The 15281-nt window shown below is 37.3% G+C and overlaps 1 long non-coding RNA gene across 1 annotated transcript in view; it reads left to right on the forward strand.

The window, feature by feature from the left end:
- LOC138700468 (uncharacterized) overlaps positions 1-15281 on the forward strand; it is a 116420-nt gene that overhangs the window by 84039 nt on the left and 17100 nt on the right. Inside the window, exon 2 of the long non-coding RNA XR_011332352.1 lies at positions 3932-4101. This is a non-coding gene — a long non-coding RNA (uncharacterized lncRNA). The remainder of the gene's footprint in view (positions 1-3931; positions 4102-15281) is intronic.

Consider the following 15281-nt stretch of genomic DNA (forward strand, 5'->3'; position numbering starts at 1 on the left):
ATGTCAACTGATGCCCATAAGAGCAAGCGCGCGCTTTAGAGCCCAGGAGAGCCTGAGCGCTTTACAGCGGAAAGGAAAGAGACAGACGAAAGAGGTAGTATATGCCGCTTGGTCGAGCTATATGCAGGGATGGCCAGCACTGATTCAATGGATAAAGGGAAGAGAACTTATTAAATCTGTATCCATGTTAATTTTTAGATTTGTCTGGAAGTATAAGTGCATTATAAGAATGTACGAGGCGTGTTCTTAAAGTAAGTTCTGTTTTCAATTATAGCCGTCGCATCGCTGCAGTCGTTGTTTTGTGCATGCGTGTTTTCTTCTTCAGTCCTCAGACAAGCTGTGCATGCAGTTTCAGAGCTTCAGTCCGTGTGTGTGGTTAGTTGTGATCAGTTGAAATGTTTAAAGTGATCGAGCACTCCGCCGACTGTGAGATGCGGTCTGTTATCGTTTCTTGAATGCGAGGAACATCAAACCAGCTGACATTCATAGTAAACTTTGTGAGGTGTATGGTGATATGCCATTAGTGATGGAATGGTCAGAAGATGGCCACACACAGCTCGTGACACCCAAAATCTCATCTCGAAATTTAGTTGGGAACAAATTGTCCATCCCCCTACAGCCCGGATTTGGTTCCGAGTGACTTTCATCTCTTCCTGCACCTCAAGAAGTTCCTCGGTGGTCAACGTTTTGATGGCGACGATGAAGTGAAAACAGCAGTGCGGGAGTGGTTCACATCGCAGGCGGGCGAATTCTACAATGAGGGGATAGAAAGACTCGATAAATGCCTCAATAATGGTGGAGATTATGTTAATAAATAATTGAAGTGTGGGGAATACAATGGAACAAAAATGGTTTGTAAATATCTTCCCGTTTACTTACTACACCCTTTTGGAACTTACTTTAAGAACACGCCTCGTAAGTTTTAATTTTCATGTTCATTTTTCACAAGTTTCCTTTTTTATTCAAAAGGAATATTTTCTCAACTTTTTTTACAGAAAAGTGAAATTTTCAGATATGTTTGTTTAGTAGCCTTACAGGTACTAAAACAATGTTTTCGTAAATCTAATATATCGTAAATACGTATTACTGAAGATAGTGTATTAAAATGTTTGAAAATATTCGCATGGAAAATGTTTGTAAGGAAATGAATTAACAAAGCAAATACTGTTACATTACAAACAAAAGAGATGTGCATATATGTTGGTAAAACATCAGCTCTATAGCTTCAGCAGATTTCGAGATAATTTAATATTTTAATAACAGAAAGTTGCGCACCAATATCACCTAAAACATAATGCGATAAGAGCTTTATTATGTAATATTAGTTACATTTAAAACATTACCTAAGCAACTTTGCTTTGTACTATAATATTGTTTTGATTACTTTTATAAGGCTAAAGCTACCATCAATATCAATTTCAACTTATCATGTCATATTCAGTGTCTTTCTTTGGGATAACACTTTCTTTCTTTATGAATGACGTGTTTAATTCACTTAATACAGTAAAGTTGTAGTTATTATGGAATTTGTGTGAATATTCCTTCTTTACTCTTTATTATGTTATTAACGTTTAAAACACAACTACAATATTAGGCTAAGAAATAGGTGTTAGTACTTTTGTTTTACAGACAATATAGAAAATAACAAACAGAAAGAAGCCATATAAAAATAACGACATAAAATTCCACGCTCCGTTTGAAGTTTGTGCATCACTGTTTTCTTAATCCAACAGGCTGCTTATTCCTCCTAGCATACCTAGCGCTTGATGCCCGCGCACGACGTCTAGGTCAGAAAAATGCGCTTGCTTTGACATCACTGCTCTAGAATATGCCATTAGGAAAGTCCAGGATAACAAAAAGGGTTTGGAATTAAACGGGTTACATCAACTGCTTGTCTATGCCGGTGACGTGAATATGTTAGAAGTAAATCCACTAACTATTAGTAAAACACGGGAATTTTACTTGAAGCAAGTAAAGCAATAGGTTTGGAAGTAAATCCTGAAAAGACTAAGTATATGATTATGTCTCGTGACCAGACCATAGTACGAAATGGAAATATACAAATTGGAAGTTTATGCTTCGAAGAGGTGGAAAAATTAAAATATCTTGGAGCAACAGAAACAAATATAAATGACACTCGGGAGGAAATTAAACGCAGAATAAATATGGGAAATGCCTGTTGTTATTCGGTTGAGAAACTTTTGTCATCCAGTCTTCTCTCAAAAAAGTGAAAGTTGGAATTTATAAAAGAGTTATATTACCGGTTGTTCTGTATGGTTGTGAAACTTGGACTCTCACGTTGATAGAGGAACATAGGTTAAGGGTGTTTGAGATTAAGGTGCTTACGAAGATATTTGGGTTAAGAGGGGTGGAGTTACAGGAGAATGTAGAAAGTTGTTTATTGACAATTATTATTGTTGAGGACATGAAATTGCTGCGGCGACAATGGATACTTGTCCCCAGTGTATAAGCCGAATTGTTTTCGACTTTAACATAAGGCTTGCTCTACGTACATAGCCTACTATTCGTGTAAGTGTAATGTTTTAGAAGCCAGGACGATAGGGCGAACATACGCGCCATCTAGATATTATCCAGACTTTTACTCTGATTTCGTAGAACCAAAAATGGATGTATTTAGACACCTGCGACAATGAATTGTAACATAATTAATTAATTCCGACAGATAGGAGAAGTTTCACAGTAGAGTACCTGGAAAATCTTTGGTTGTTTACTGCGATAATAATTATGTGACAAGTAAAGGAATTAAAAAAAAAAGTTGGAAAGTTAGAAAGTTAAAAATGTACCAATTTTAATATGTACCGGTATGTAAAATGAATAATTAATACATTCATAAAGAAAAAGTTTTAATAAAAATTGTAGATACTTCAAATTATTTTTATTTATATCGTTTTATTAACCCTTGTACCCTGTTTGGGGTCTTTTCTGACCCCAATGTTAATATAAAGATAATTAGCAGGCACAATTTTTATTCTAGAACTTTCAACTTATAGATATGCTCTTCTGAACCCTTTTTTATAACCCATAAATAAATAAATAAATAAATAAATAAATAAATAAATAAATAAATAAATAAATAAATAAATAAAAGACTAAAGAATATAACAAAAATAACAAGAAATGATGCATTTTTATATTTCTTCCATTATTTGCATGCATGATGGAGTTTATGACCTCAAATAGGGTTTACGTAATTCTGGAGAAAACAGGGTTCAAGGGTTAAACCAAATATGGCTCTAAAGTGTATTTTTACTGCATATATTTAAATTTTTAATGCATGTTTAAATAGTTTTTACTGCATAGTTGCATGCATATTTTCAGGTTTTTTAGTGCATAAAGTTCCGCGGTCTAATCATCTCTTTTCTTGTCCGTTTATGTCTATGTATTAATCTTACTCTATCTCTTGTATGATATGTTACGTACTGTGTCGAAGGTCATACATATTACAGTTGTTACTTGTAAGAAAAATAAAGGTATGACTTGCTGACTAGCGGTAACTGATGTGAACTTCTAGTAAACTGCGAGGATCGCCTTCTAATAAGGAGTGAAGATGCAACACCCCTCACACACTCCGCCCGCTTTGCGTGGTGCATACCCGACCTCGCTCTGGCTTCTCGGATGCGATGCAATTAGGAAAGGAGGAGCCGATGGGTGGAACCAGTGGGCCGTGAACCTCCTGACCGGCCGGACCGCCTTTCACTGAAGCCATTACGAAGTACGGCAGTGAAAGTGGAGAGCACACAAGGGAGTCCAAGGAGCGGCATCCTATACCAAACCTAGTACACATACCTTGTACTCCAAGGACATCCAAATAACGCAGGCCCATGTTAAGATTTCCGGGACACAATCTTGGGATGATCATTTCGTTCGCCGTTTTGATTTAATAAATATTCGGCCTTTTTTTTCGTTTCAGGAAATTGAAACACGGTGGGACTCCTATGACTTGGGTTCATCACGACACCAGTCTCCACCAATGAACAACTCAAGGGAGACATCCGTATGCTAGCTGGATCCGAAGTCATGGCCCCGGATTCCATGCAACTTTGGAGCAGTTTGTCTTAGCCGTTTCGTATACTGAGACCGGTAAGGATATTATGACTTTATAGCTACAAGATAGTGTTAATATACATTATTATACTTATAAAAGCTTTTAAGGAACCCGGAGGTTCATTGCTGTCCTCATATAAGCCCACCATAGGTCTCTATCCAGAGCAAGATCAATCCAGTCTCTATCATCATATCCCACCTCCCTCAAATTCATTTTAATATTATCCTCCCATCTACGTCTCGGCCTCCCCAAAGGTTTTTTCCCTCCGGTCTCCCAACTAACACTCTATATGCATTTCTGGATTCGCCCATACGTGCTACATGCCATGCCCATCTCAAACGTCTGGATTTAATGTTTCTAATTATTTCAGGTGAAGAACACAATACGTGCAGTTCTGCGTTGTTTAACTTTCTCCATTCTCCTGTAACTTCATCCCTCTTACCCCCAAATATTTTCCTAAGAACTTTATATATATTATTTTAATGTACCGAAGTATATACGATATTTCCATGCAGATATTCTGCGTCATCATACGATGAAAGAGTAATGGAACGGAGAAAAACTCTCTCCGGCGCAGGGATTTGAACCCGGGTTCTCAGCTCTACGTGCTGATGCTTTATCCACTAAGCCACACCGGATACCCACCCCGGCGCCGGACAGAATCGTCTTAGTTTAAGTTCCAATTCTTGGGTTCCCTCTAGTGGCCGCCCTCTGCACTACGTCATAGATGTCTATGAACGTAGGATTGAAGTCCACACATGTGCTGAGGTGCACTCGTTATGAGTGACTAGTTGGCCGGGATCCGACGGAATAAGCGCCGTCTTAAATCACGAAGTGATTTACGCATGTCATATATATTATTTTAATGTACCGAAGTACATATGATATTTCAATGCAGATATTCTGCGTCATGGGTATCCGGTGTGGCTTAGTGGATCGAACCCGGGTCCTTGGTTCTACGTACCAAGCGCTCTGACCACTGAGCTACGCCGAATTCAATCCACAGCACCGGATCGAACTCTCCTACAGTGTTATTTCTCTTTTTGTGGCCTATAACAGATATTATTGTGTTGGACCAAAATAATAATAATATCTTTAGTAAATAGATGACAGAACCTTCTCAACCAAATAATAACACGCAATTCCAATATTTATTCTGCGTTCAATTTCCTCCCGAGTGTCATTTATATTTGTTACTGTTGCTCCAAGATATTTGAATTTTTTCACTTCTTCGAAGGATAAATATTGTATTTTATTGCTTTAATCCGAGTATAGACGTTTCACACAATGGTTGAAATTTCCTTAAATTCCCTGTCAATTTTTTCGTGTAGTAGGTAATAGCGAAGGAGGAAAAGCCTATAAACCTAGTAATTATGTCTAACACTTTTAATTATTCCTAAAAGATCCATTATACGCTGTAAATTTTACATCCAATTCTGTGACCGGGAGGAAAAAGGTCTTAAGTAAAAATTTTATACTTTTCAGGAGAGCAGTAGAAAGATTGAAATTGGTGTCAAGTATAGAGTTTTTTTAATTAAGAGTTTTTTTCTGGATATTATTTGTTTATATTTCTTCTAAAATAGGTAATGTTGTTCATTTAACAATTTTCTTGATTATTTCCAAAAATAGCCGCACTTAAGCCCTTTTAATATTAGAACCCAAACTGAGTAGAAGAGACTATTTAAACATAAGACCTTTTTCATATCCACATAAATGAGTTACCTCGTGCTTAAAGTTTTAAAAGGAAAGGGCATCGGTATGTGATAAAATGGCTAAAATACAAGTTAGACCTTTTTAATAGGGAAGCATGGAAAGTAAACATGTGATGGTTTGTAAGGAATAAAGTATTAAATATACTTAAGTCCTTTATTGTGTGTGGTCGATTCCAAAAGTACTTAGGACATTTGATAACGCTCTATAAATCCAGTCAGGAATCTTATTTGACTTTAACCGTTTTACCAGATAGTAGAGAATTGTTTCCGCTTTCAGAATATATAAAAATCTCATTTTCACAAAAAATTGACTTAAGACCTTTTTCCTCCTGGCCACAGAATTATTTCTTTTTTTTTTTTGTGCATTTTCAGTTTAAATACAATATTAACAAATTTGTAATGATTTATTTCCAAGCATTCACTTACAACTCCCTTTAACAGCTGCCCCTCTCAGCATGAGGTCTGTTGCACTCTCCTTTCACGAGCCATAAGATAATAAAGGCACCGTGCTTTGTCAATAGCTAGCAAATTTCCGCATATTAAGTCGCGCCGTGAATGTGTGTTATAATGAGAGAAGTATGTGTTCTGTTTAGTCAGGAAGGAAACTGTTCTCGGCCGACCAGATTCCTATGTTCGCCGAAGGCCTGTCCTTGCCTCAGTGGGTCTTCTAGTGGATCCCGTGACCTCTGCTTGCAAGGACTGCTGCTTCATTCGCACCTCAGCAAAGGGCAATAAACTATCAGATTTACTGCTCAGGACTTGTCCTCGTGCTTTCCTTCCTTTATAAATCAATGTTCTGTCTCTGTATAGTTGTGATAGTGTTCCTGGCTTCAAGCTGAGGAGAAGTTACGATTAATTTCTCATAAAGACTGCATTTATTTCTGATTGTTTCTGGTCTGACTCTGTTTCTGTTCCTATTCTTATCTGATCATTTCTGATTCTCTTTCAATCTGGCTGTTTCTGTCACTGTCTCTATCTATTTCTGCTGTTTAAAGTCTATTTGTAGACTATTTTTATTATCTCTATCTATCAGTTTCTGCCCCTTCTCTATCTGTCTGTTTCTGTCTATGTCTGAATCAGACTATTTCTGTTTTTTTTTAATCTACCAGTTTCTGTTAGTGCCTCTATCCATAAATTTCTATATCTGTCTCAATCTGACTGTTTCAGCTACATATTTCTCTTATTACCTATCTCTTATTAATTTCTGTCTGCTTCTATACTTATATCTATTTCTGTCTATGTCTCAATCTATTTCTGTTTTTTTTTAAATCTACCAGTTTCTATTGTTGCCTCTATCTATCAGTTTTTATCTCTGTCTCAAAAATCTGACTATTACTGCTGCTTTTCAACTACATATTTCTATTATTACCCATCTCTTATTAATTTCTGTCTGCTTCTGTATATGTTTCTGTCTCTGTCTCAATCTATTTCTATTGTTGTGTCTAACAGTTTCTGTCTGTCTCTATTTATCTGTTTCTGTCTCTGTTTCAATCTGTTTCTATTTCTTTTTTCAGTCTGTTTCTATTGTTGTCTGTATCAGTTTCTGTTTGTCTCTATATATCTGTTTCTGTGTCTGTCTCAATCTATTTCTGTTTCTTTTTTCAGTCTGTTTCTATTGTTGTCTCTGTCAGTTTCTGTCTGTCTCTATTTGTCTGTTTCTGTCTCTGTCTCAATCTATTTCTGTTCGTTTTTCAGTCTGTTTCTATAGTTGTCTCTGTCAGTTTCTGTCTGTCTCTATTTGTCTGTTTCTGTCTCAGTAGTCTATTTCTGTTTCATTTTCAGTCTGTTTCTATTGTTGTCTCTATCAGTTTCTGCCTTTCTATATTTATTGTTTCTGTCTCAATCTATTTCTGTTTCGTTTTTCAGTCTGTTTCTGTAGTTGTCTCTGTCAGTTTCTGTCTGTCTCTATTTGTCTGTTTCTGTCTCAGTCTATTTCTGTTTCATTTTCAGTCTGTTTCTATTGTTGTCTCTATCAGTTTCTGCCTGTCTATATTTGTCTGTTTCTGTCTCAATCTATTTCTGTTTCTTTTTTCAGTCTGTTTCTATTGTTGTCTCTATCAGTTTCTGCCTGTCTACATTTGTCTGTTTCTGTCTCAGTCTATTTCTGTTTCATTTTCAGTCTGTTTCTATTGTTGTCTCTATCACTTTCTATTCCTGTCTCTGTCTCAATCTGACTATTTACATTTCTTTTTCAGTCTGTTTGTTTCTAGCGTTTCCTCTATGTGTCAGTTTTTGCGCTTGTCTATATTTAACTCAGTATGGTATATATCTATTTCTACTGTTATCTGTTTTTCTTTCTGTGTATCTGTTTCTGTCGTTTCTGGTCCATTATGCTAGCCGGGATGGAGTGATGAGGATGCCCTAAGGCCCTTCCGCATTACAGAATCCCCTACGGGCCGCCTCCGAATCCCCTCAGCGTGCAGAATCCGTTTAGCTTTCCACGTAGTCATCACCGCGGTCCCTCAACTCCGGTCCCACGAGGTACCATGAGCCCAGAGGAGAGCCCACGGTGCATAGCACTACCACCAGCAACTAATGACCACTCATCACGGTTCGATGGCGACCCTCAGCCGACTCTGCATCTGTCGCAAGTTTGAAATATGGAAAAGAAGGAGAGATATTTGTGAAAGAGTGGAGATGTAGATAAAGTGGAGAATGTTGGTGGAATGATAGAGGGAAACAGGAGTACCCTGAGAAAACCCCTCTGTAACATTTGCGTTTTCCACTACAAATTCCATCACGACTGGCCGGCGTTCGAACCTGGGCCGTCTGGACTGAAGATCAGCATTTGAGCCACTGACGCTTCCTTTCTGTGTCTTCCTTTCTCTGTGTCTGTCTCACTGAATCTTTTTCTCTCTCTCTCGCTCTCTCTCTCTCTCTATTTCCTCTGCAGATTTTCTGTCTCTGTCTGCTCTTTTTTCTCAGTCACCGGTCTTCTACACTTTTATATTGGATTGAATGGAGTTAAACCCGGGTCTCTGGATTGAGAAATGTACAATCATACTACTGAACTTTATCGAGTCTGAATGGACCCTGTACTTTGAAAGGACAACATTCTTGCATCACAATGTACGAACCGCCGGTCAGGTTTAACGGCCTCACAGTTGATGCAGCACCTGGGTCTCGAAACCGCAACCGCCCACAACGAAGAACGAAAACAACTTACACATCTACAGTACGTGATGGAACCAGGCGTTCTTACCTGGCGCCGATGATGACCCCGCTATGGATTGCTTAGTCTCGAGGTGTATACGAGAAGTGTTATAACTCACGACACGAAGGTACGGCGGAAGTGTGAAATTGAAAGTATGCTTATAAATGATCTTGAATACACTGTCCCTCAGAAAATATACACTTATTGCAGCGGTATGCCCATTTTTCGAGTACGAGTGGCGTTAATGGTACACATAATTTGATTATTTTAAGTTGAATCAAAGTAGAATCGAATAATTTCGAGGGAAAAATTGTTCCGGGGCCGGGTATCGAACCCGAGACCTTTGGTTAAACGTACCAACGCTCTACCAACTGAGCTACCCAGGAACTCTACCAGACACCGGTCCAACTTTTCCCTCTATGTCCACAGACCTCAAAGTGGGCTGACAACCGTCAAGCAACCAACATTGAGTGCACACTAACTCTGTTCGTTAACAGAAAACCACAATTTAAGACACACAGAGTTAGTGCGCACTCAATGTTGGTTGCTTGACGGTTGTCACCCCAGTTTGAGGTCTGTGGATATAGAGGGAAAAGTTGGACCGGTGTCTGGTAGAGTTCCCGGGTAACTCAGTTGGTAGAGCGTTGGTACGTTTAACCAAAGGTCCCGAGTTCGATACCCGGCCCCGGAACAATTTTTCCCTCGAAATTATTCAAATCAACTTTACAGGGAGTTATACCTGAAAGCTTGAGTTGCAAAGTAGAATCGATTCCTCGAAACCATTTCATAAATTTGGAAAACAGCAAGAAGTCACATCCGGTAAATAGGTTGGGGAATTCTCTCTCTGTTAGCTTAATGAGCTATATTTTATTTCCTCATTATAGGAAATATAAAAATTTCAGCTAGTAAGCTTTTAGCATTCTAGATACCGGAAAAGTGATTTTGATTTTTTTTTTCTTGTCTATGAACGATTTCTCCAAAACTGTTGATCAGAATTTGTTAATATTCCTTGCCTGGAAGTCATTTTATCCGGGAATAATAAACAGTTTAGTAAAAATTAATGTCAATATTAGAGAGTGTTCGCTAGAAAACAGGTTTCGCTCAATCTTTTTCTTCTACTGTTATAAATTGAACGTGACTGTCAAGAAAATGCTATGCACATTTTCCCTGGATCGAGCATTAGCAATATGTTTCTTATTGTTTAATATTTTATTGTGTTTCATCTTTGTTATTATTGATATGATTGCGGTTTTCTTTTGTATATAAAATATAAATGATTAACATAATTTACTCGCACAGTGACTTCATAACTTCCTTGACAGTTTTCAGTTGTAAACAGGTAACTCTAGTTCTCTATTAGACAATTCTCGTCGCTTATTAACTTGCAAATAGGTTACACAACAATCGACAGATGGCAGCACGCGTACGCTTTAGCATGTGCAGCATCTAGCGGAGAATTTTTTAACTTCATGTTACGATAATTATGTTCAATTGTACCTCTAACGAAAGCGTATACACGTCGAAATAAATATTAGAAATTATTAGAATTGAAGCTATTTTATGTAAATTCGTGTAAAATTATTACATAATATTTACTGAATCGATAGAAATTTTAATCATGGCTGCGTGGAGGGGTTGGAAGGAGGTACAAACGATTATCAGAGATATGGTCCTTTCCTACAATAGTCAATATATAAAAAGGCTCCACGTTTGGTAATGTTAACGTTAAAAAAATGTTAATTGTTCAAGAGGTCCTACAGTTATATATTCCAGGCCTACAAGGTCCAACATACTAAAATGGCTTGCGTTTTGTAAGGATCACTTTCATAAAATGTCCTTTTTCGGAGAAGTCAGTATTAAATTACGTCAGGTTTTTAAATGTCCTGTGTGTTACTTCTTGCTGTCCTTCATATGTTATTGAGAACCTCCCTCTCTGACTTTTGGAGGATACAAATTGCTTTCTGCAGCATCTTCTATGACTAAGATTTGCCAAATCTGAATTAGTCGTACATCTCATATTACATTTCTTTCGATCAAAACATCTTCAATATTTTCTGTCACCTTTTCGGTTCCCTTGATGGTAATGGTACAGATTATCGTGGTGTAATAACATTGGTTTGTTTTTTGACTACAGATAATTTGAGCCATTCTGACATTACACATTTGAATTTGACATTCCACATTCAATGCTATGGCAACGATAAACGATTTTTAACTTATTGAAAACATTATTACATGCGATGCAATTAAGTGTGTGGGACATTTAGTTGAATGACTTTTTAATGGTTCGACCAATTTTATGTGGGATAGTAAATGTGACACTATTTGACCTGTGGACCTTTCAGCTACGTGGGACATTTTTGTTGTGGTCCTTTTCATTATGTTGAGCCTATTATGTGTAAGACTATTTGGTTTTGGTTCTCCTTGGTTGGACATTTTGTTAGTGGGGACATTTTTCTGATGACCTTTTTCTCTTGGAAGCGGTATATACTAGATCAGTATTACGTAGTATATTTCTTTCTTCTCTTTCAGGGGTTGGAGTTAAAACTCCACTTTTGCACGCCTCTGATCTAAATGGATAGTGCAAAGTTACATGTAGAAATCCTCCCTCTGTTAATATCAACGTAAAAAACTAATTTCTTATATTGCATTTTTTGACGTTTTTGAACCAATAGGTCACTTTTATATTTTTTCGGCATTTTTTTATCATTTTTAATACTTTGAAGAACTTTCAGATCATTTTGGAATGCATTTTACTTTCTTCTTTACCGATAGGTCTGTTAAATCATTTTCTAACCAAATAGGTCAGTAGTAATTACCTACTGAATAAGTGAATAACAGTGAAGTTTGAGTTTTATAATTTGGAACAGACTCTAAAGTCCATCCCTCATTCCTCTGAAGGCTTCACCTCACACAACGGAAGCAATATAAAATGCTTGACAGCAGCTTAGTTTAAGTGAGGACTTTGATCGCTACTGTTCTTTTGTCGTTACGAGGGTGTCTTTAGAATTTCCTATGTTTGGAAGGAGGGGAAACTTTCATCATGTCCTGGACAGGACGTTGTGTCCTCAATATGGTTCGGAAGGGATGTCTACGGTAGTAGACAGTACTTTAAACACAAAGATTGCAAGAATGCATGCTGCTCCCACAATTTGTTTTGTCATTCACACTCCCTCATCTGGAAGATCTGGTAACAAAAGTGAAGCGCGGAAGGAGGAGATGGAGAATGAAGGCACTGACATGGACCACCCCTGATTGAAACACATTGTAAACCCTCATTAAAATCTATAGTTTTTCCTTAAAACGTTCATTTTGTTGCATATTCTTGTTCTTCATCTTAGCCAAATTCCAGGAAGTTGCCTCCTTTCTCCGAAATTTGCAGGGCAGTCATTGAAACAAGGTGACTAATTTTTAAGAAGTTGTGGTGCGAGTACTGTGAATAAAATTTAAATGTCATTTTCTTTTAATTTTATGTCATTTTTCCAATAGTTTAAGGGCATTTGAATGATCATTTTAAGTAGATTTTTAGGTCATCAACATCCGTACCCTAGTTAATATGTAAGAATCCCCCAAAAAATACTAAAATCGAATGTCTAAATATTTACAGTTGAGGTCCAAGTGAAAAGACATAAAACATTATAGGATGAAAAAAGAGCTCAAAAGAAATGGATTAAGCCAAAAATGACCCAAGCCAAATGTGTAGGGCTTGTAGAAACAGGAAGAGAGCCGAAGAGGCGTAACTCGGATAATCCCAACCGAGCACTTCAATCGCGAGTACGTGCGAGCCAATGCATTGCACATGTGCCGAGACAGTAAAAATGTGGTTAGACCTCAAGAAGAACGTGAGAAAATATAATACGAATCAACTAAATTAAAAGACAGAGCAACAAACCATACGTTTATTCCGCCCTTTAATGAATTACATTCTACTATAGTTAACTGATGCACAATAGGCCCTAAACCTTTTAGGTTGACATGCAGGAGGCCTTTAAGACTCCTTAAAACCCCCCGTAATCTAACTATAGTTAACTTGTCTTTCATTTCACAGCCAAATTCTACCTCAAACCTTTCACTGTCCAATACATAAAATCCCCAGGGTGTATCATCGACACAATTACTCTGAATTTTTAGTGTCCAAGTTTCACGTCCATAATATAGAAACGCAGGAAGAATCAGGGGACCTGTGGTGGCTCTCAAGCAATCATTCTCATGGCGGCAGATAAAAAAAGTATTTTTTCTTTCACCATGTTCATAATGTCAAAACAAATGCTTATACAAATTCTGGTCTCTCAAGCGAAATTACGAGGGCGTCAAGAAGTAAGTTTCCGTGGGACCGTTTACAAAATGAAAATACAATTTCATGGAAAGATTTATTGAAACAGATGCAGAAATTATTGAGCTATTTTTCAACGGGAAGTGAAATTCACGTCACCATCTAGTCGCTGCAATTTTGTCACCCGGTGTTTTGGTCACTTAGACTTTTTCATCACCCGATATTTTGGTCACCAGTACACATTTTGTTAAAAATAGTAATTTATTTTGAGAAGTAAAATGTCCATATGTACATTGTATAAAATGTTATATGATTAATATTTCAAATTTGTCACATTGCATAAAATGTTACATGTTTTATATTTAAAGATTGCCACCCAATTATGTCCAATGGCTTTGAGGTACGTAAGAACATCACTATCTTCTTTATAATCAGGCTATCGTTCTCCGATCCTACTAATCCTTCTGTCTAAATCCTCCAATTTCTTCTTTTTACGGGGTGGAGAGTGATATGTTCGTGAATCCTTCCAACTTCACTTTGTAATAACCCTAGGAAATAGTGTAACGACGGATGAGGGTTTCACCCGATATTTTGGTCACTGGTACATATTTTCTTAAAAATAAAAATTTATTTTGGCAAGTAAAATATCCATAAGTACACTGTATAAAATGTTATGTGAATAATGTTTCAAAATTTCCACACTGCATAAAATGTTACATGATTTTATGTTTCATAATTACCACCCAAATTATGTCCGATGGCTCTGAGGTACGTAAGAACATCACCATCTTCTTTATAATCACGATATCGTTCTGTGATCCTACTAATCCTTCTATCAAAATCCTAAATTTGTTCAATAAAACATTAATAAATTAGTAAATGTAATCGGTGACGAGAACGCCAGTGACTAAACTGTAATTAGTGGCTAGAACGCTGGTGACTAAAATGTAATGGTGACAAGAAAGTATAATGACGACACTCCGGTGACGAGAATTCCTAGATCCTTTTTCAACATATTCCCCACCGCTATTAAGACATTTGTCATACCGTGGGATGAACTTCTATATCCCTGTGTCGTAGAAGTCTGCCTCCTGGGATCGGAACCAGTGTGTGACAGCCGTCTGCACCTCCCTGTTGATCCCACGGTATGAAAAAAATCTTAATTTCGGTGAGGAACATGTTGAAAAATAGCTATTGAGCTGTATCTGTTCCAATAAATCTTTTCATGAAATTGTTTTCTTTCTGTGAACGGCCCGAAGGAAACTTACTTTCTGGACGGCCCTGGTAATTGCGCTCCAGTGGCCAAAATTTGTATAAGCACTTGTTTTGACATTGTCAGCATGGTGGAAGAAAAACAAAAATGTTTGCTTGTCGGTGGTCAGACTTCAGCCTTTCACGCATGCGGTCCATGTTCAAGTCCCGGTCAGACGTGGAATTTGTCGTATCTATAGTGACACTTGTGTCGGTGTAGGTTAGGGAATACGCCCAGCTTGAGGGCTAACGCATTAGATCGTAAAAGGTTGCAGTGCTGGGTCATAGTGCCCTCTCCCGAAAATTGTATTCCATTCCATTCCCTCGTAGGATCAGCCACCACTTCACACAGTTTCAATAAGATGTACTTTCCTGTTTTGCCTTTAAGTGTTCTAATAATTCAAAATTAAATTGGAAAATTTTGTCTTATTTAATACTTTTTAGGTATTGCCAGATGTGTTGATTTGCGTTTTTTTACTCTAGATTAAAATTGCAAGCTTCTTGTTTATGTTAGTTAATTAGTTAGGATACAATTAATTACGATACTTAATTACTCATCTAAAGTTTGTGTGACTGCAACTTGTGTATGTTTTTGTGTGGCTTTAATTTGTTTATGTTCGACCATGCCGAAATGTAGTAACTATACACCTGGTAGCAGACCTTTAATGCATATCATTAAAGTACACCTACTCATTAAAGGTCAGATCTTTCAGCCAATGACGACTCAGGTTACAACTGTTCAGCCAATGACAGGTCAGCTTTCTACCGTTATAAAACCGCAAGTATCGATTATTCTCGGATATGCAATCGAAAGAGAATTAGCGA

The sequence above is a fragment of the Periplaneta americana genome, chromosome 5 (assembly GCF_040183065.1).
Source record: "Periplaneta americana isolate PAMFEO1 chromosome 5, P.americana_PAMFEO1_priV1, whole genome shotgun sequence".
NCBI lineage: Eukaryota > Metazoa > Arthropoda > Insecta > Blattodea > Blattidae > Periplaneta > Periplaneta americana.